Genomic DNA, 20,432 nt, shown 5'->3' with positions numbered 1-20,432 from the left:
TTATCTACACTGACACCTGATAAAAATTTCTAAATAGAAATATTGTATGATCTTGATGTAAAACTCTTCCATGAGTCTTACCTACTTTGGTTAAGCACAGACTGTACTGTGACTTATGAGATGCTTCAGAATATGTATCCCACTGGGTCTCCACACATTAGCAGCCCCTGTTTCCTCTCTGCCTTTTGGATTACAGCCATATGAGTGAGTTTTGTTTGTTCCTAGGTGCCTTGTTATGTTTGTGAATGCTGCTCTCTCTACTCCCACCCCGTGTTATCTTTACCCTCAGAAGTAACTATTACTGATGGAATTATGTCTGATCCTTCATGTATGTTAGGCAAAGAGAATCGCTGAGAATCTCTGCATATGGATTTCTACACAATTATGGTAGATTGTGTAGAAATCTACCCTACAATGGACACTGTAAAGAAATTATATATTTACATGACTTTCTTTGCTAGCTAAAAGCTTCCTGCATTATACATGTTTTATCTCAGTGCCTGGTGCACAGTTGATTATAAATTGTTAGTAATGGAATATGTGAGTGTTGGAATGTTTTCCAGAAAGATGGCTTACGAAAGTACTTCCTTCTTTCCTTTTTAAGAGATTCATCTTCAAGATTAATGGAGGCCTCTATTTGAGGTTTTGGTTCCTTAAATAAAGGACAGTATAGAAATACAAAATTGTCTTTATCAATATAGTGCTTCCAACTCAGTCTTGCTATTATCTTGATTAACTTTAAAATATTTTTAAATGTCCCAAACACCAACACAAATACAAAAGAATATAACCCTGTATAACTACATTCAGAAATGGTAAACCCAAGGCATTTTAAGAGATGAGTGGATTTGTTGGCATTTAGAACTTGATATGAGGACACTTAGGAAAATGAAAATTCTTATGACCACTACAATTATTATTTAAAGTTCTATTTTCAGCAATTCATAAAATCCAGCTCCAAAAAAGAACCTCAAAGGACACATTCTCAGCAAAGATTTGCAAATTGCAGACTCTCCTTCAAAGGCTCCTTTTTACTTAAAAGGGAAACACTTGACCACAGTGGTTCCTAGTTTCCAGTAATGAGCTCACAGCCTCAGCTGTTGCATCTTGTTAATGCCAGATCTACTTGATGGTGACTGACATAGTGTCTCTTTGAAATTGCAGGCAAGTTACAAAGAAAGCTATTTCTTAAAACAACAGACTTTGTAAAGCCGCAGATGGGTATGTGGCATCCACAATCCTGCCCCTGTCTCACAAACAATACTTGGCATTTTCATCAGCAGCCTGCATGAGTTGAGGATTGCATCATGTCAGGGAATCCTGGAAGGTCTCTATGGGCACCCATAAAGACAGCCAGCATTGTTATCTGGTTGTTCCTATGAGAGGGAGGGGAAACCACAAGTTTTGAATTCAACCTTTGAACAAATAATTGAATGAATAAAAAATGTCCCACAGAGATCAACTCCCATCCCTCATGTGCCCATAAGGACTTCTCATTTCCTAGTAACAATTTCTATTATGTTTTGAAGTTAAGCCTTAATTAAAACAATAGTTAAAGCTTAATGAAGTATAGTTCGGATTCTTTTTTAAAAGGCAATAAGTAAATATTTTATGCATGAAAATTTTGAAGATCCTACCATCCAGAAATTCAGTCATATAGCCAATATTTATCAAAAGCCTCTATATATCTGGTTAAGTGCTAAGGATGGAGAATACAAATGTGGATTTCTTTTTTACTACCCTTAAGTTACTCAATGTTAGGCAAAGAAAAACATCAAGAGCAACCAACATTTTTAACAAACAATTACAATTTGAAAAGCACTAAGAGGCCGGGCATGGTGGCTCACATCTGAAATCCCAGCACTTTGGGAGGCCAAGGCAGGCGGATCACCTGAGGTCGGGAGTTCGAGACCAGCCTGACCAACATGGAGAAACCCCATTTCTACTAAAAATACAAAATTAGCTGGGCGTGGTGGCACATGCCTATAATCTCAGCTACTCGGGAGGCTGAGGCAGGAGAATCACTTGAACCCAGGAAGCGGAGGTTGCAGTGAGTCGAGATCAAGCCATTGCACTCCACCTTGGGCAACAAGAGTGAAACTCTGTCTCAAAAACAAAAAAGAAAAGAAAAGAAAAGAAAAGCACTAAGATCCAGATCTGGATGTTTTATGATGATAAAGAACTTGGTATTTAATTCTTCCCAGAAAAAATATCTAAAATTATCAGGTTAATACGTTTTAAAGAGGGCTATGCCAACTGGAGAGGAAAATTAGAACATACTTGTAAAGTCCCATTAATTCATTATATGACAGCTTGTTGGACACATTTTTGTTATATATAAATAGAATAATAGTACTACATACTTTCAATTTTTAAAAATATGCAAGTAGATAAGAAAATGCTTTCTTAAACAGTAATAATGTTGCTAAAAAATTATTATTAGCCTATCAGCAATCTTTTTCAACCTTATTTTCCCTCTTTTATGTGGAAGAGAGTATCAACTGACATATATAACAGCTATCACACTTTATATAATTTTATTGTGTTTTCATGAAAGTAAAAACAAAGAAACTCTAATTTTACATCAGAGAGCTAAGGTTGGGGAATAGAAATGTGGATTTCTTTTTCACTACCTTTAAGTTGCTTAAGTTACTCAATGTTACTTAAAACAATGTTACATGTCTCTTTCAGGTGAAAAGACAGTATCTCTATTCAAACTCGCCCAAGAAAAAATAAATTCGTCGATGAAAGCCATTTAATTTATTGGCACATGCCATATCATAATCAGACAAAACTGACTCAAGAATCTCAAAGGAGGTTAACTAAACTATTTATCTTCCCATAATTCAATTCCACTGTAGAAAGTGCTTAAAGATATGCCTGACACATAGTAGCCGTTCTGTAAGTGTTAAAGAAAAATAAATGAATAAACAAATAATTACATCCCATTGTGGATTAGTCTCATTTGATTTTATTCAAGCATTTTAAAGGGCTACATAAGATAAATATTAGGAGTCCTAAATGTATATTCTTCTATTTTAGAAAACACAGTGGGAAGAGATCAGTTTGGCCACTGTCGTTAATTCTATGGAATCAGCCTAATTTTCCCCTTGTGTCATATGCCTATACTTGAACAAATCCTTGGGTCCAGCAATATTAGATACTATAATTGGAACTCACATCATGTGGAACAAGAAGGGGTATCTCACTGCTACAAGGGCACAAACAATATGTATCTACCATATTTCACTTTTTGAATACCCGGAATCCCCATCATTTCTTATTTCAAGTATGCAATCCCAAAAAAAGATCACAAAGGTGAACTTCTGCTTCCAACCAAGATGGAGTAATATGAAGGAATGGGGGAACAATTTTTTTTTTTTTTTTTTGAGATGGAGTCTCGTTCTGTCGCCCAGGCCGGACTGCAGTGGTGCCATCTCAGCTCACTGCAAGCTCCGCCTCCCGGGTTCACGCGTTCTGTAGCCTCAGCCTCCTGAGTAGCTGGGACTACAGGCACCGGCCAACACGCCCGGCTAATTTTTTGTATTTTTAGTAGAGATGGGGTTTCACTGTGTTAACCAGGATGGTCTCTATCTCCTGACCTCGTGATCTGCCCGCCTCGGCCTCCCAAAGTGCTGGGATTATAGGCCTGAGCCACCGCACCCGGCCTGGGGGAACAATTTTAACCCAATAAGAATGTTTTTAAAAATCCAGAATCCAAACACACACAAAAACAGTTAACATCTTAGTAGTGTAAGAATAAAGACATTCCTCCTAAGATCAGGAACGAAACAGAGATGGACTCTTTAACTACTTCTATTCAACATTATACCTAAAGTTCTTGTCACTGCAATAATGCAAGAAAAAAAGAAATAACACATTTCCAGATTGCTAAAAAGGACACAAAATTGTCTTGATTTGCAGACCACATGATCATGATACCACTTATAGACAAATCTAGGAAATTCAAGCTCATGTGGAATGACCAAATCATATCAGTGGTTTTCTGGAGACATAGAAATAGTCAGGAGAGGATTTGAAGCAAGAGATTACAAAAAGGCAAAAGGAAATTTACAGGGACGACAGGTGTGTTTATTACCTTGATAGTGCTGCTCATTTCATAGCACAATATATAAGTCAAAACTTACCAAATTTTTCACTTTAAATGTGTTTAATATATGCCAATTGTATCTCAATAAAATGGTTTTATAAAAAGCAAAACAAAATATTTTCATAATATGTGTTAGAGTTCATCAGAGAAACAGAAATACATACACACACACACAGAAAAAGAGAGAGACAGAGATGGAGAAATGGAGAGAGAGAGGTTTTAATGCACTAGCTCATGCTACTGTGGAGCTGGCAAGTCTGAATCTGTAAGGCAAGCCAGCAGGCTGAAAACTCAGGTAGGATTTTACTGTTGCAGTTTTGAGGCAGAATTCCTTCTTTGGGAAACCTCAGTGTTCTTAAGGGTTGCTTGCAGCCCACCTATATTGTGGAAAGTGCTATGATCTGAATGTTTCTGTTTCCCTCAAATTCATTTGTTGAAATCCTAATCCCTAAAGTGATGGTCTTAGAGGTTGGACCCTTTGAGAAATGATTAGGTTGTCAGGTCAGAGCTTTATGAATGAGATCAGTGGCCTTATAAATGTGGCCCCGGAGAAACCCTCACCCTTCTATCGTGTGAGAACATCTGAGAAAATGCTAACTGTGAGCCGGAAAGTGGTTCCTTACCAGAGACTGAATCTGTCAGCACCTTGGCCTTGGACTTTCCAGCCTCCAGAAGCGTAAGAAATAAATTGCTGATGTTAACATGCTACCCACTTTATGGTATTTTGTTGTGCCAGCGTGAACAGACCAAGACAGAAGTAAACGTACTTTATGTAAAGTCAACTGACTCTAAATGTTAATCACATCGAAACAATATCTGCACAGCAATATCTAGACTAGTATTTAACCAAACACTAGTCAAATACTAGTTCCTGCTTAGGAACCACCTTGCAGTACTATATGAATTATATACCATATCATACAATCATTCACACACATACACATACACACACACACACACATACACTTGTCTCCTCCATAAGGAGATAACCTAGAATCACATTTATAACTGCTTTTAGCTCTAAGTAAGGAATTTTGAGATGATTTTCATGCCTCTCATCTAGGTCAGATGTGGCTCCCTGATTATCCTGAGACATATGATGAAGTAAATATAGTCACTGAAAAAATCTTCCAAAATATAGAGGTACAGGGAGAACACCATTAAAACTCCAATTTAAAAAACAAGGACAGGCAAAGCAAATACAGTAAATATCTGTATATGGAAGATGTCACATCCTATTTGGCTAGGGTAGGGAAAAATAATCCCTCTTCTGATAGTGTGAGTTCTTTAGTTTGGCAATCTGGCAGCACACAGTTCTCTCTGGGATAATTTTATTCGTCATTGATGCAACCCAGAGCATTTTAAGTGAACATAATAAGGGACAGACACCAATCCATTTCAATGGGCTAAATTATGCAGGCCTAGGAACTATCTTGCAGTTCAAAGAATTTCACAGACTTTTGTAAAAAATTGTTGGGAGTTTCTCTGAATAAATGTAACACCCTATTAGGCAGCTAGTCAATTTGATTATAAGAAACACCACAGATTAGAAACTAATTATAGAAATGTAACTCCATAATTGTTGAATCCGGATCATACTTTTGTTTCTTTTTCTAGGCAATAGTCTTCTGTCCTTTCTATCCTTTCCCACAGGCCTCAGAGTAATGACATCCATTAGGGCAACCAAATGAAAACCAAAGGGCAATGTAAAATAACAGGCATTGAGTGATGAAGCATAGCTCAACAGTTGCCTCTTACAAGGGTGTGTCCTGTAAAATGGAAACAATTATTACCTTTGCCTTATGAAGTCAAGAGAAGGAGAAGATGGAAGGGTGGGGTAAAAAGAATCAACATTACTCATTTTCTAAATACCCCTGAATCCAAAAACTAATCCCCATTGCATTTGTTGCCTGTCTATTTGCACTTCACCTTTGAGCAAAATGTTTTATCTTGTTGTGTTTAGTTCTTGGAGACCAAAGGCTTATCTGATCCTCTGTACTCTAGGATTGCTGCCTTCAGGTAGAAAAGCTCCTATCTTAAGAGAAGAACTACATGTCATCTCTTTTCAAATTCAGGTATGATGCCTGAGATTGAAATGGGTTCTTTTCTATCAGAATTCTTCTAACGTCTGTAAGAAACAATTAGCATATTCCACCATCATGTGATTTTTTTATTTAAGTTTTCTACCCTTCTAGGTTTGGTATGTACCTGGTCTAAACTCAACTAACAGTTGGTTTTAATTTAGCCATCTCTTCTTTTAGTGTTAAACAAGTTTTGTGAAATTTCTAACCAGAGATAGAGCTTTCTGTCACCTCTCCTCCCAAATGATCTACAGTTCATTTTATTTCAATCAGTTCCTGTTTCACGGTATGTTACTTTTAACACTGCAATCCTGGTTTAAATTTCTGTATTTTTTGGTAATTATTTGATTTTAAAGCCAACAGAATTTCAACTAAAACTAGCTGATATGAAGAGCATTCAGTAACTCTTTTATCCTGGAAGGTTAAGAATAGATAAACTTTCAGGCTGGTTGGATCCAGAGATGTAACTGATGCTGTGAACTTTCTCTTCCTCTGTGATATGGTCTGGCTGTGTCCTCACCCAAATCTCATCTTGAATTGTAGCTTCCATAATCCCCAAGTGTCATGGGAGGGACCGAGTAGGAGGTAACTGAATCATGGGGGTGGATTTTTCCCATGCTGTTCTCATGATAGTGAATAAGTGTCATGAGATCTGATGGTTTTATAAAGGGCAGTTCACCTGCACATGCTCTCTTGCCTGCCACCATGTAAGACATTCCTTTGATCCTCCTTCACCTTCTGCCATGATTGTGAGGCCTCCCAGCCATGTGGAACTGTGAGTCCAAGAAACCTCTTTTCCTTATATCCCAGTGTCGGATATTTCTTCCTAGCAGTATGAACATGGACCAATAAACTCTGCTTCCTTCTAAATACTGTCCTTGTTCTAGCTCACAGTAGCTGACTCCCATGCATATAGCCTATATCACACATTTGAAGAACAAGTTACATGAATCATGATATGTTTTAGAGGGGACTTTGTGAGTCAAGTCAAGGAGTCAACATACAGGCAGTAAATTCTTTTGCAGAAGGGGTGGGGGAATGTAGATTAGAAGAGTGTGACAGGTGGGTGGCATAAATAAAGAATAGGGAGAGGGAAAAAAATTCACCCGTTTAACAGCTAAAACTGAAGCCGATTCTGTTATTGTGGATACAAAATATTAGCTATTTCTATCTCTCTTAGTGGTGCTGTATAAGGGAAACCTAAAGAGACTGAACCTTTCTCTGATTAATATGGGACATTAATAATGATTAAAACTTGGAGGCAGGCCTTCTCAATGAAAGTTTCTTCTCTTTTCTTTTTTTTTGAGACAAAGTCTCACTCTGTGGCCCAGGCTGGAATGAAGTGGTGCTCCAGTGTTGTGACATACAACATTGGATGAATTTTGAAAAAAAATGTATACACATTCTCTTATTATTTATTTATTGGGGTATTTTGCATTTTTCACCATTATAAACAATGCCTTCATGTATATGCTTGAATATGCATATATAAATATACGTCTCAAGCCACATCTTTAAGTACCCCCCAGAACAGATTTCAAACCATGGATTTGCTAGATAAAAGCACATAAATATTTTAACATCAAAATAATAAAACTGATAAAGAGCATAGTCAATACACACACACTTATATAGTGCATGCATACATATTATGCATATGATATACATATACTACATATATAACATATGTAGTATTGCATTAATACATATGTACTGGGTTTTATTTGAATTTCTTTGCTTGGGGTGAGTGGATATCTGTATAATATGCTTATATGTGAATTTTATTTGTGTTTGTCTGGTATAGGTTTTAAAATTATAAAACAAATTACATAAAATACATTTTCAATATTGTTGAAAGCATTTTGTCAGTCTGGGTCAAGAGTTTTAAAATGTTATCATTTTTAATTTGGCTTCACTGCACCTCCAGCCTGGGTGACAGAGTGAGACTTTGTCTCAAAAAAGAAAAAAAGAAAATTAAAAATTTTGAGGTCAATATCCTGATATGTACATTTTATCAATAAGTAAAATATACTAACCCTTTTTGTACATTTTTTTATGTCTTGGGAAAATAAAATATTTTAAAATGTGTAATTTCTACCCACATCCCCAAATTCTCCTTCCATCACCCTGACCTATATGTAATATTTATAATGTACCATACATATTCTCTCTCACTTCAAGTAAAAGAGAAAAAAGAGGGAGACAAGCCATATGCATTAAAATTTTTACAACAGTTAATTCTGAGTAGTTTGGGTTTTGGGTAATTACAATTACTTTTTTTACCCTTTTCTTTTTAAATTTTCAATTCAATTTTATAATCAACAGAAGTAAATAAACTAAAAAAAATTCCAAAGGCTCAGAGAAGTAGGTTAGCTGGGCCCTTCTCTGGCAGGCGGGCACAGCAGTTGTGCTGAATGGACATGCCTCCAGTGTGCTCAGAAATGGTAGGAAAGATTGTGCACGCCTCTGGGCTATTTGTGGACAGTCTTATAGGGACCTCCTTTGGCTCAAAACTACATGTTGTAGAAGTAAGGTCTGGATTCCCAGGAATAACAATCCAACTGATGGCACATGCAGCCAACCCCACCCCATGGCTGAGAGATGAGAGCCATGCACTGTAAGGTTGCAAGATAGAGGTGGAGAGTACTTATAGATTGTCTCACTTCGGTGGTTTTGAACAGTGTTAACGATCCTGTCTAGAACAGTATATTTTGTGGTCAATATCTTTCCTTTTTATGATTGTTTTACCTTTATCCATTAAGAAAAGTGTGGCAGAGCTCTGCTCTCTTCGTGACACTCACAATGTATAGGCAGTAATATGGAAAAGCAGAGTCTGGGTTGGGCCCCAGTGGCTGCCATATGCTGCTATCTGATATTTCCCGAGAAGTCCCTTGGGGTGGAGTAATGAGTGAGTGTTTCGGATGTTAGTGAATGGGAAACAACAGAAAACTTATGAGCAAGCTTGTAAAAAAAAAACCTCAGCCACTGGGATGAGATTCAATAAAATAAGGCTAAAATTTCTTTTCTGGGAAAAGAAGAAAATAATCTTTCATTGGACTTAAAAGTAAAGATTTTATTTAGACAGGCAAAGAACATTGCCTGTTTTTTCACTATTTTGATTATAATGATAATACCTGGTGTGTTTAGCTTCTGGGCTGTAGTGAGCATCACACAGAGCTTCCCAGCCTGAGCATTGCCTAAATATTATTTGATAACAAGGAGAGATTTAGGTGTTCAAAGATAGGTCATACCTGATTTACAAATGTAATAAACTATGAGAGAGCATCATTTACAAAGCAAAAACAGAAAGTGATGGAGAGAAATGTTGAACATAATCCCATAGTCCCATAGCATTCCATTCAATTAGTTCTGTTAGACATTCATGACTGACTCAGCACACAACAATTTAAGTAGGGCAGAGGGGATGTGGAAAGAACTGGAACAAACAGGACAAAGATGATTTAAAACATTGAAAACAGCCTAAAAGGATCTATCTTTAGATATCTGCTGGTAGTATGACTGAACCTATCGGGGTATATGAGTGTTCTCACCTGTGAAAGAAAAAGTTGAAATGAATGGTGGGCTTTTCTGGCATGAAATTCATATCAGAATTGATGACTTAATCACTTCCCCAAATGCCTCACCTCCTAATACCACCACAATAGGGCTTAAGTTTTTACACATATATTTTACACATATATTTTAGTTTTCAGATCTTAGAAAAACTAGTAGACTTTCAGCAGCAAAATGATTGCTTTAGATGATATATTCATAGAAATGCATATAAAACTAAAGGTTTTCAGAATGCGGTGGAAAGAGAACCAGCTTGACACACCTGGTGGTAATTGAGAAAACTGAACATGAAGAATTTTCTTGCCCAACTCACTGGTTTTATCTATTGGAATCTGTTGGAATATCTTGAGACCTGCTATGGAAGTGAAAATTCTATTTTAGCCAGAAAAAAGTCATCTTATTAACCCAGGGTGTTCACAGACCATTGAATTGAGCTCCTTTCTAATCTTATTCCCCTTTGTTGGTATAATACAAGGCTACCTTTTCCAAAATTCTATTATAATATTAGGAGGATTAATCTTCCAGCTGGAGACTGTCTCCCTTTTCCTTTTTACCAAAAGGCAGGGATAAAAATAAGCAATAAAAGTAAGTAGACAGGCCGGGTGCGGTGGCTCACACCTGTAATCCCAGCACTTCAGGAGGCCAAGGCGGGTGGATCCCTTGAGGTCAGGAGTTGGATACCAGCCTGACCAATATGATGAAACCCCATCTCTACTAAAAATACAAAAATTACCCAGGCTTGGTGGCATGCGCCTGTAATCCCAGCTACTTGGGAGGCTGAGACAGGATAATCGCTTGAACCCAGGAGGCGGAGGTTGCAGTGAGCTGAGATCACGCCATTGCACTCCAGAGTGGACAACAAGAGCAAAACTCTGTCTCAAAGAGAAAAAAAGTAAGCAGATAATGCACACCTTTATCTAAAAGCCTGTCTCTTCAAAGAATATAATCATTTCCAATAATTATACCTGAATGCTGGAAAAGTTTGAGATAGTTCTATAGCCGGGTCACTAACTGATTGATAGTTCATCAACTTTTTCAGTGTATCCTATAACTTCATAATTAACAAATTCAAACTAGAAATAATTTCTTTCCCATATTTGTTCCTGTTTTTAATATTCCTTTCTTTGTGATGTTGGACTACGTTATAAGCCAAGTGTCACCTTTGACCGTTCTTCTAAATAAATCTCTTATTAGCCTGCACAAGGCAACATGAAGCCTTCTGTGTCAGTTTATCCCTGATGACACATTGCAATAATGTTTTTACTGGATGGTCTATGTAAAATCTTACTCCATCTCACTCCAATCATCTACCGCAATCTGGAATATATTCTATTCCCACAATCAAAATTATTTATTACTTTCCTTTTGAATCCACTTTTCCAACTTCATGTGGCAAAAATCGGGTCAAAAATTGCCTATTCTGTAAAACTTTCTGAACACCATCCTACCTCCTTTAATTCCCATTTCTACTGGTACAGTGCAAACTAACCAATGCAATACTTTTCCTCTCTATACCCAAACAACCAGCTCATCTAAATTCATCAAGTTTACCCAAGTCTGTATCTTAGTCTACTTACAAGGTCTGCAGCAATTCATGTGAGTTGGATTGGCAAGGCTAAAGTGAAGGGTGTGGAACTTTGATTTGAGGACATCAGCACTTTCAAATCTTTCTTCTTCCCCTAGCTTTCCCCAATTCTGTCTCTGAGATCTCTCTGCATCAAAGCTTCTCTGTTCTTGGCAGGCCCAGACGTAGCGCTTTGCATTGAATCTCTGGTCTGTCTTTCTGCCAGCAGAGGGGCTCCTCGCTCTGCGTGTTTCAAGGGTTTCAAGATCCAGCCTCAGGGAGCTGGGCAGAAACTAGTGAATGTTTCCTAATTAGCTGTTACAATAGCAAAAGAAAAGCTGGCCAACTGACCTTTTGCAGAAATCTTTATACACAGTTAAAACCATCTAGATTAAAAAAATCATTATAAATTGTCTAAATAATTAAAATGAACAACTTTTTATTTGTAAAAATATGGAAATATGGCAAAATTTTTAATCAGCAAAATTTGGAGAGAATCCTAAAATAAAAATGCTAAACTGTTGACTTTCTTCTTTGCGTGGGAAAACCAGAGCCCACCAGGGCAGACAACATGCATGCTGATGGTAGAGCTGGGGAAGAACAACTGATTACAAATCTACTTACTTTTCTAGTGTAATGCGTTGTCCATGTTGCTTCTTACAACTGCAAAATATAAGAGAAGACAGTTTTTAGATAACCAGAAATGAATAATTTCTAAATTGGCAGCACAGTGGATGAAGCCTTAAGATAAAGCAAAGTTGAGATAAATGAGAGAACAGAAACAGAACTCATGGGTCATCTGTCAGATTTACTTACTTTATAGATTAGAAATAAATTAATACATATTAATTTGAATTTCAAAAGAGTGACTTTTCCAAGGCCAAATACTAAATTTCTACAGTTAGTTTCTCTCCGTTTATCTCTCTCTCTCTCATCCTCTGCCTCTACTCCATCTAGGATGTCAAGGTTCTCTTAGACCTGACCTGAGTGGTGAATATCTACTTATCTTCCATAATTTGCCTAACATCTAAGTTAATGCTGCCAATAGCAAGCTGGTTTTGGGCACCAGATGTGTTCTATTCCAATGAAGTTTAGCATGTTGCCATATAAAGCTGCCCTTTTTCCATTGCCTCATATTTCCTCATTATCTTCCTCACTTCAAAATCAGGGAAAGGTAAGCAACAATAATGATATTTATATTCATTTTATTGTTATGTAACAACTATGTGGTAAGTGCTTGAAATGTCCTAGCAAGACGGTAAGTCATATGGAGTCCCCAAAAGAATCAGCAGGCAAAGGATATCCTAAGCCCACAAAAAGCCTCAGTTTTCAGACCAAAAAGCTACCTACACCATGGGAATTTCCACCACACTTCAGGCAGAGCTGTATGATATAGTCTCTAGTTTCCAGTATTGGGTTTTTTAAGAGCCTTAGGATAATCACTAAAGTTAAGGATGATATCTGAATCATGGTTGAAAAATGTTGAAACTCAAAACTTATTTTCAACATAAGAAAAATTAGCCCAGGGAACACATTACAACCAAGGGGGCCTGAGGCCCGGTAGTAAGTCATGGTCATGTTCAAGTCTTGCTATGTGGATTTGACTTTATACAATACTATTAAAATCATGTGATTTCAAAGAAAACTCTGTTATTGGAATGTTGCTGAAATAATGATGGAGAGTTAAACATGCATGGCAAGTGCTGTGTGCTGATTCCACAAGGGCTTCTTCCTTTATGTAGATATTTAAAGGACCTGAAGCTTGTCCCCTTTTTAGTATCAGTTTCTCCAGTTCTTCCTGCCACTACAGACTCTGATAAAATGCATGGGAACTTGATCTGTTCTGTGTCTCTAGTGATATCAGCGTGTTAAAGGAAGTAGCCTACCATGAACAATGCAAGCCAGGTACAGAAGCCCAAATTAGCTGTTGAGTTTATTTGTTGCAGAATTTTGAGCTTGTTTAGATGACTTAGTCTATGATATTGATTTTACATATTGTAAAATTTAAAGGTACAGAGTATAAATGACTACCTCAGGGAGAAATAGAAGTGTTAATTTTTGCTTGTCTATTGTGTGTTAAATACTAATCTGACCATTTTGAACATTTGTTTAACTTATTTTAGAAAGTAGTAGTATTTTCTTCATTTTAAGGGTACAAAAGGAAGAATTTGGAAGTTTAAATAACTTGTCCAGCGTCACATGGCTTACAAATGTCAGGGCCATGTCTGGAAGTCAGATCTATTTTATTTAGTTGTTATTTTCTTACTATTGTGCAAAAAGCTTGACAAATTGAACATTCCTTTATAATGGGTGTACCAAGTGCTTCAGGAAATCTGCTAACATTTTATTCAAAGGGCATTGCTCCTAAGAGTAAATAAAGCTACAAAGCCTTCCATAATTCTCTATTCCAAATATTTCTGTTAGTGAAATCAATGTTCTGAGATCGTGATTGAGGCAGCACATGCAAAGTAAGGTCATAATAATAAAATTCCACTTTTACCTGAGATGCTGGGCTTCTGCATCATATTATATTGAAGGACTAATACTGTCGTCTGAACCAAAAAAGAAAAAACAATTTGAAAGGAAGAAAGAATGAAAAAGAGGAATAAAGAAAATGAAAAAATGTTTCAAACCCCTCAGGATTCTAGACAGACTTGGCTAGTGGGTGGAAGTATAACTAAGAATAAAAATTTGATTTCCTGATTTTCTTTCCTGTGATCATTCCTTTGTAACATATTCCCTCAATTGCCAAATTCCAGAAGTTAGAAATTGATTCTCATTTTAGAATTTATTTTTCTAATTTAATATACTCGATGCTTTTTTCTCCAAAATAAGTTTATTCAAAACAAATTACCAGTTACAGCAATTACTACGCCATAGCTGCAAAAACTAAAAGAAAATCTAAAAATTAAAGAAAAAAAATCCCCACAACATTACAGCAACAATGTCAACAAAGGAAAACTAGGTTTTCTAACAACACGGAAAATCAAGTTTAATTTCTAAGAACTTTAAAGTTCTTTAGATTTTAGATTTTAAGTTGCAGAAATAAAAGATAACAGGTTGATTCGGACACACTATCCAGACATAAAAGACAGTAGTGAAAGACAGAGATGCTATAAAATCCCTGGAACTAGTATTGTTCCCTCAGAGTCTAGCAACCCAGGGGATTCATAGATGGGCTTCAGGGAATTTGTGAACAAAGTATTTGTATCAGATGGATATGTGTGTGCATGCTTATACCTATATACAAGGATACATGTATTTTTCAGAACAAGAGAGCTCATGGTTTTATTCAGACTTCCAAAGGAATTCACGGTAATTGTTTTTACAGATTTTAAATTCAGAACACCAATGTGCTCTAAGTCCTCTTCTCAGCCTGAATTCTGTAACTTGCAGATGACCTTTTTTTTAATTTTTCCAGAATAAAAATATGAATGTTGATATTATTGAGAGTAAAGTATATTTTAGTGAAAACCACAAAGGGTTAGAGATGCCTGTTAAACCTTTAGAAGAACATGAAAGAGATGGATTAGATGAAGAAAAAATATATATACCCTGAATTGAACAACTCTAAAATATTTGCAGATGGTAGCCTGGTTTGAGCCAATCCTATATTTGCCTGAAAGCAGCCCATTTGGGTGATAATTATGAATCATCTTTTGCTAATCACACATTGTTTCAAGTGTAAGCCTTATCCTTATAGTAGTGGGTCAATAAACATAGTCTTATTAAACTCAAGAATATAATCTTTAGCCCCTAATATTATTAGCATAACACATCTTTGCTATTTCCTTTTTTAAATAAGTAAATGATAAAAAGGAATCCAACTTCAAAAATAGGAAAGGCTTTCTCTGCTACCCTGATAGAAGGCTTACCCTACTAAAGGATTGCAGTGAAAGTAGATTCCTCAGTAGCCATTCCTTCCTTGGACTCTGGATTCTCAGGCTAAAATATTATTCCTTTGAGAACTCTATTGATTCTTCTGTATGATTGCTATTAATACCTCTATTTCCCAAAACATATGTATAGAAAGCTATTTTTATGTTTGGAAATAAATATAATTTGATTTTAATTTTAGATTTGTTTTTCCTCCGTGCATGACCAACCTGAGACCTTACATTTCCAAGTCAGGATGAGAATTATAGAATATTTTGATCTTATTTTCTTCTTCGGCTCTGTGGGGTTAATGCTCAAAATATCTCTAATTTTCCTTTGTTTATTTCATTCTGTTAATAGAAGATTGTACATTATTCTGATAAAAGTTAAAAATAGTAAACCCATATTTATTTGAATTTAGACAAGTACATACTTTTTATTAACATATTCAATGGAATGGATCAATAGCTGTAACATTGACAGGCACTGTGACAAAACGGCTGGAAGGCACAAAGTGAATTTTAGGTAAGGGTGCCATTTCAGAGGTGTTTTTTATATCAAATCACCAGGTCCATCACCCATCTTACCTTATAAAAGCTACAATCCTCCCCAATATACCTACCCAAATCACCAGCCACTCTTGAGAAAGAAAATGCATATAAAATTGTAAGGACTCTCTTAACGATTCCTGTCCCCAGACATTCTTGGGAACGCAACTTTTTCCTGGGTGGTAAGCCAGATTAAAAACTAAAGTTCTGGGAAAAGGGCAGAATTTATATGAAGATTGGCAATTAGTGGAGTCCACCATCACACAGGGGCCAAAACTGGAGAGTAAATACTGAAGAGCAAATGACAAGTGAGGGAGTAAAGCTAGTGGGTACAGAGATTACTTGATTGAAAGTCTCATGAGGTCAGAGCCTATTTCTTGCACTGGTTTTGAACACTTGTATTATCCTCTTTTCTATAGATTGCTCTCAGTGCTTTACTCAGATGTTCAAAGTATATCAGCTGTATGTTGTTTCCTTAAGGTAACAGCTTAGTCAATGATTAAAGGCATCTCCACCAGTGATTTCAAAGTATAGTCATTCCTGTGATGAGATTTTGGTGACTCACTGTAAAACTCCAGGGTGAAATTATGCTTCCAATATAATATCAGTCTTCATCTGCTTTTTCCATGGAGACATTCAATGTTTTGAGTTTATGCTCTGCATGGCTGACATTGAGATCCATGTATACTCTGCTTTGCCGAACTTTCTAGAGCAGGTGCTATTAATTATGTTGCACAAACATGTCAAATTATATGTGGTCATTTTGTAATGAAAAATAAATGATAGGGATTTAACTAAAACCATAAATTATTCAATACATTTTATCTCTGAGAGTCACCAGAGGCAGGTTTTTTTTTTTTTTTGCCAGCAATGGTTTGCTTTCAGCTGAAAGTAGAATCAAGGCAAGTGCCCATTTTTAGCAAAAAGCAAAATTGTCATCAGTCCCATAACAAGTCATATTGGACACAGATATTGGCAAGATCCCAAAATTTACTTGGTGACATGTTCACATGTACTGTAGTTATGAAATTAAACGTTAGTTTTTTCTTCAGCACCTAAAAGAAATGAGGGTTTCACATGAGCATTAGAAATTGGTCAACTAAAAAAATAAAATTGAGACTATTTTAATTACTCTAATACTTGCTTAAATAATTTTTTCACAGCATGTATGTTTGACTGTGACAATTCCTGTTTGGAAAACAGCCATGTGGACAAAGTGATAAATGTGTCAGGAAATAATGGGTTAAGATTTGGCATTATAAAAGCCATAATCTTGCCCTAGTGTATTTCACAGCACAGTGAGAAAGGAAAATAAATCAATACATATAAATCTATAATATGATATGTTTCATAAAGCATAAATTCAGTGAGATCTTAGATGAAAGGGGAAAAAGAAAAGTCAGTGATATATAACCAACTTGAGATTCTATATTAGGGAAAGTGAATAGGGTTAGAGATAAAGTGAAAGATTATGGCTTCATTGGGTAGAGATTATGAAAACATATTAAGAAATTGTGGCTCTAATCTCTAATGAGTCTTTTATTTGACTGTAGGGTAGTGTAAGGGTAGGGGGTGAACACAAACTTACTACATAGGTGCACTAAGAATTGTCCATAAACTGTTGCTTAATGTTATAACCCATTTGGGCTGTTATTAAAAAATGCCATAGACTGGGTAGTTTCTCAGCAACTGAAATTTATTCCTCACTGTTCTGGAGGCTGGGAAGTCCAAGATCAAGGCTCCAGAAGATTCAGTGTCTTGTGAGGGTTCACTTCCCATAGATGGTGCCTTCTTGCTGTATATGGGGAAAGGGGTGAGCAAGCTCTCTTGGCCCTCTTTCATAAGGGAACTTATCCCTTATCAAAGGGCTCCAAGGGAGATCCACAATTTGACATAATCACCCATCAGAAGATCCCACTTCCTAATACCAGAACATGTTGGTGATTAGGTTTAAACATATGAATTTCGAGGGAACACAAGTATATAGACCATAACACACACACATATCTGTTTCACTATTTCTCAAATATGTGTAGATGCCTCTGGGTTTAGTGCAGATTTATTAAATAATCCATCATTGCTTTCATTTTTATTTTATCAATACTTATTTTCTCAATGAATAGAAACAATGACTGGTCAGTAAAATATGAGGGAGGTCTGGAAATTATTGATGTATATGATAGTTGACATTTGTTAACTACTTAAAGTAAGTGCTATTTGTGCTAAACATTTGTCACCTATTAACCTAAAATCAAAAAGGTTGCAAATAGCAGTTCCGGATATTGGTAAACTACCTAATAATATGAAGAAATATAATTAAGTAATGAGGTTTGTGCTTTAGAAAGATAATTTATGTAAAAGTTGGCAGTAGGAAAAGTATGTAAGGACAATATCTAAATCTAAGCACGAGGATTCGAAAGCTTAATTTGTGAGACCAACAGCAGAGTTAGATATGGGAGGACTGGAATGAGAATGTTTGAGAGATTTTGTGATTCAATCATTATGGTAGAGATGGCAGATGAAGCCATGGATAGATGTAAATAGTACTTGAACTTACATGATACAATGATGACAGTGACATGAGAAGGGAGGCAAAGGTAGATGAGAATGAGTTGGTGTAATACTAACATTTGTGTAGGCTAAACTCTTTTCCCCATCTGTATTGTGTATATTCTTCTGGCATCTTCAGTTGATTAAAACCATTGAATCTCAGAATGAGATTGGAACTTAAGGAGCTTCAAATCTGTTTTTAATGTTAAACTTACTGGCTCTGTGAAGCAAGTAACATAAGGCCACCCCCTCTTCAAAATGATAGGCTACAGGAGTTTGAAGACTGATTCTTGTTTCATCTTCTCTTCTTCAGCCTAAAATTTCTTCTATTCTTAATCTATCTGTACTTTGAACACATTCACCACCTGAAACACTATTTTATAAAGGAGTGTCTGATATCTTGAGATGTGTTTGGTCTGAGGATAGGAATATTTAAGGAATATTTCCTACACCATCCTATAAAGTCAAATTGCTTTTTCATTTTTAATTCTTTTTGGACTTGAAATAAAATGCTTAAACATCAAAGTGCATATAAAATAGAAATTAAGGCCGGGTGCGGTGGCTCACCTGTAATCCTACCACTCTGAGAGGCCAAGGCAGGTGGATCATGAGGTCAGGAGTTTGAGGCCAGCCTGGCCAAAATAGTGAAAGCCCATCTCTACTAAAAATACAAAAAAAATTGCTGGGTGTGGTGGTGGGAGCCTGAAATCCCAGCTACTCAGGAGGCTGAGCCAGGAGAATGATTTGAACCCGGGAGGTGGAGGTTGCATTGTGCCATTGCACTCCAGCCAGGGCAACAGTGCAAGACTCCATCTCAAAAAAAAAAAAAAAAAAGAAATGAAAATGACCTGTAATTACCACTAAGAGATACTTTGTGGTGTTTCCCTTATCATCTTTAATGATAAGGAAAATGTGTGTCTGTGTATAATTTATTTCACAGATGCTTTTGCTTACTTATGATTCAGACAGTGAATTTGTTTTTGTGGGGGGACAGGGGTTTCTTAACTCAGTTTTCAATTAGGCCTTTTTCACGTGTTCTTTCATTTGTTGTTAGCTCTTCCCTGGGCCTTCATATGACAATGCCATTCTTATTATCTAGTTATTAGCTCAAAGTTACAACATCAATGAACCACGGTAGAAATATGGCACAAAAAGGCTGAAGTTCTTAGTCAGTAGAATATATACCTCCTGGCACAGCAAAACATGCCAGGAAGTGAGGGGATAATCCTATAAAATGAAGGACTAGAGAAAGGGAGTCCCATGTTTCGCATGTAAATTCTGCCCCAGTCCCTGGTTGATCTCTACAACATGTTTTCAAGGAACAGACTCTAACAACTTCAACTAAAAGCAAAAGAAATGCACACTACAGCACAAAGTAAAGTGGGTATAGGTAAATGGACATATTTGATTGGAAGATCTCATGATTTTTTGTGAAGTGGTACAATATTGACTAGAATTACACAGGGGAAGGTTGACTTCTAAAAATAAGGAATACATTTTATTAATATATTAATATATCTATCAATATTAATTATTAATAATCCAAAAGGTAAATTAATCTAGGCTTTTAAAAATCTTTCAAATAATTCAAAAGAAGTCAAGAAAGGGGATCAGAAGAACAGCAACATCAAATCAAAGCAAAACAGTAGATGAGCAAAGAGAAAACAAATGGTAAATTGAAAGGCCTAAATATACTCATACAAATAATTATATTAAATATTATTGGAATGAACATTCTGATTAAAAGTCAGATATTTCCAAAATGGATAATAAAGACATATTGATATGCTGTTAACAAGAGACATATTTTAAATATAAACATGGCTGTGTTAAATGGATGGATAAAGATATACCATGCAAGTACTTATCCTAAGAAAACTGGAGTGGCATCTCCAGGCAAGAAGTATTACCAGAGATGAAGAGAGATATTTCATAATGATTAAAGGGCCAATTCACTTGGCAGACTTGAGAGTTATAAGTATGTATGTATGAAATAATAGAACTCAAAAAAATCAAGCAAAATGTGGCAGTTATCCAAAAAAAAATTATAGTTCATTTTAACACTTATGTCGTAGCAAAAAATCAACAAAAAATTAGTAAAGAAACATATAATCTCAACAACCTTCTCA

At 36.1% G+C, this 20,432-nt stretch overlaps 1 long non-coding RNA gene across 1 annotated transcript in view; it reads right to left on the bottom strand.

The window, feature by feature from the left end:
* The window catches only part of LOC129135885 (uncharacterized), a 42,980-nt gene extending 31,476 nt beyond the window's left edge, over positions 1-11,504 (bottom strand). The window contains exon 1 of the long non-coding RNA XR_008536967.2: positions 11,343-11,504. This is a non-coding gene — a long non-coding RNA (uncharacterized LOC129135885). The remainder of the gene's footprint in view (positions 1-11,342) is intronic.
* Positions 11,505-20,432: the final 8,928 nt, after the last annotated feature.

This window comes from Pan troglodytes, chromosome 7 (assembly GCF_028858775.2).
Source record: "Pan troglodytes isolate AG18354 chromosome 7, NHGRI_mPanTro3-v2.0_pri, whole genome shotgun sequence".
Classification (NCBI taxonomy): Eukaryota; Metazoa; Chordata; class Mammalia; order Primates; family Hominidae; genus Pan; species Pan troglodytes.
The sequence above is the reverse complement of the archived record's forward strand: the minus strand, read 5'-3'. Positions and strand labels throughout refer to the sequence as shown.